Consider the following 2,500-nt stretch of genomic DNA (forward strand, 5'->3'; position numbering starts at 1 on the left):
CAGTCCATTCTACAGCTCTGTTATTACAGACTTGATATATTACAGTGATAATCATCGCCAGTTTTTTTCTCTCTATAATGTAAGTAATAGGAACCTGGCTATATCAGGTTCAGTTTGCACAGACTCGGATATAACACTGACCTTGCAGCACAGGAACTTGCTTTCGTTCCGTCAAATTGTTAAATTTTGTCTCAACCAAAACATTGCGCCTTTCTGTTTCTATGATCACTTGCCTGAACACAAACTTTCAAACTCAACCTCCCCCCCCCCCCCCCCCCTCCTCCCCATAATAAAATGACTTGAGCCAAAAAGAGCTACAAAATCCAGGAAATCCTGCACAGCTTTGAAGCGTTTTTTTTTCTATGAAGCAATAATACTGATATCTTCAATGATTTTGTGATTTTACAAGGTTTTCAATGTATGTAGATGAAGATTGTGATGTGCTGACTGTATGTAGTGTGTTGAATGTTATGTGTTGACTACGGCGTGTCGACTATGATGTGTTGTCTGTGATGTGTTAACTGTGAAGTGTTGACTATGATATTCACCATTGTATGTTCACTGTGGCGTGTTCATCTTGGCGTGTTCACTGTAATGTGTTCACTGTGTCATGGTCACTTTTGTGCGTTCACCATGGCATGTTCACTGTGGCAAGTTCACAGTTAAGTGTTCCCGTGGGTGGTTGGTGGGTGCTCTGGTGTGGTTTGCTTTTTCTTTCCTATCAAACATCTATCGTCCTTATCTCCCCTTCTTCTTTTTTTAATGTTCGTTACTCTCTTGTAACACCTCTAATCTTCTGGCGCTCATATGACCTTATGCAGTTGCGAGCGCCGTAAAACCTCTACTAAAACTAAACTAAGTGTTCCCCATAACGCGTTCACTGTGTTTGTTCACTGTGAACACTGTTGCGTGTTAACTGTTGTGTTGTCACCGTAATGTGTTCCCTGTTGTGTGTGTAGTGTGTACTGGGATGTGTTCAACGTGGCGTGTTCTGTTTTCCTCAGGAGGCAGAGAAGACAAGGACAAAGTCACCAGTGGCAAAGACGCGGTTTACAAGAGGGACCTCGGCCAGAAAGGGTCAGTCTGCATGGATTTCCATCTTCATCTTCTTCCACCTCTTCTCCATATTATCCTCCTCCTCTTAGAAAATAGTGATATTGTATGTATGTCTGTAGGTTGATTATTGTTGTTAGATTTCCCATTCAACAACGCTTAACAATAAACCACCAGTCAAATAAATATGAAGTTATGATTCCACAAGTTTTAAAACTGACACCCTCACAATTTTTAGATTGTGACTATGACCGTTTTTACTGTGGACTCCTCATATATTTGTGTCATGACGTGGCGGAATCAGGCGCTCGTCTATTTCTGGGCATATAGGGTTATTGATATCATCTTAAAGTCTATTCAATTGCCTTCTTTTTTGGCTAGAACACAATGTAATTCTATTGTAGCCTATGGATATGGCTGATTTATTTGCTAGAACACAATGTAGTTGATTTGTTAGCATGCGACCTCCATGGAAATAGGTATTTCTATTGTAGTATGTCTCATCAATAGAGGTGGGCAAAATCCGGATAAACTATCCATTAATCGGATAATTCTCAATGAAACATTATCCGAATTCAGACTCCTAACTCTCTTTCCTGACCCGTTTGCCGAAGTGGGTGCACCCAATTGTTGAAGTGATACCAATACCCATTTGCCGAAGCAGTTCAAAACATTTTATTTGCCAAAGAGGTGAACTAACATATAATCCGGATTTTGCTAAAGCGGCTCATTGCTCAGCCCTACTCATCAAGTATTTCATATTGATCAGCAAATCAAAGGCATGGACGCCCATAAAAAAAAGATGAATAATCGATGTTATTATATGTTTTTAGTGTCGAAATGGACACAATTTAGAGCCAATGTAAAAATAACTTTTCTGATATGTGGCAATCAATACCCTTGTTTAAGTAACAATTTTACGGCACTTGCAAAACAATCAGATAATAAAGGTGTCGAAGATTAGAGGTGTTGCTAGAGAGCAACACAAAACAGAAGGAGGAGAGATCAGGGCGATGGATGTTTGATAGGAAAGAAAGAGTAAACCACACGACAGCACCCACCAAACACCCACAAAATGAATAGCAAACAATGTAGGGGAGCAAGTGGTGTAGAATTTTTTTATCCTGATCTGACACATATGTGTGGCACGACGCGGTGGAATCAGGCGCTCGTCAATTTTTGGTCATGTGGAGTTATTGGTAGCATCTAAAGGCTAATTTATTTTCTGTACTTTCGATAAAAAAAATACCCATTTAACTAAAATAGAAGTCGAGATATTTGCGATTGAAGGAGATGAAGTCGCCTTGTTTCAGTTTTAGAATTAGCGAGAAAGTTGGTGCCAAATTTCGGTAACTTCAATAGCTTGAGAGTCCTTTAAAACAGAAAAATTACTTATTTTGTGCCCTTAATCAACATTTTTCTGAAAAATTCACTCGAAAATATGTTT

The 2,500-nt window shown here is 39.3% G+C and overlaps 1 protein-coding gene across 1 annotated transcript in view; it reads left to right on the forward strand.

The window, feature by feature from the left end:
* LOC101864117 (uncharacterized protein KIAA1841 homolog) overlaps positions 1-2,500 on the forward strand; it is a gene marked incomplete at its 3' end in the record, with an annotated part of 22,238 nt that overhangs the window by 5,399 nt on the left and 14,339 nt on the right.

This window comes from Aplysia californica, unplaced genomic scaffold (assembly GCF_000002075.1).
Source record: "Aplysia californica isolate F4 #8 unplaced genomic scaffold, AplCal3.0 scaffold01396, whole genome shotgun sequence".
In the NCBI taxonomy this organism is placed as follows: domain Eukaryota; kingdom Metazoa; phylum Mollusca; class Gastropoda; order Aplysiida; family Aplysiidae; genus Aplysia; species Aplysia californica.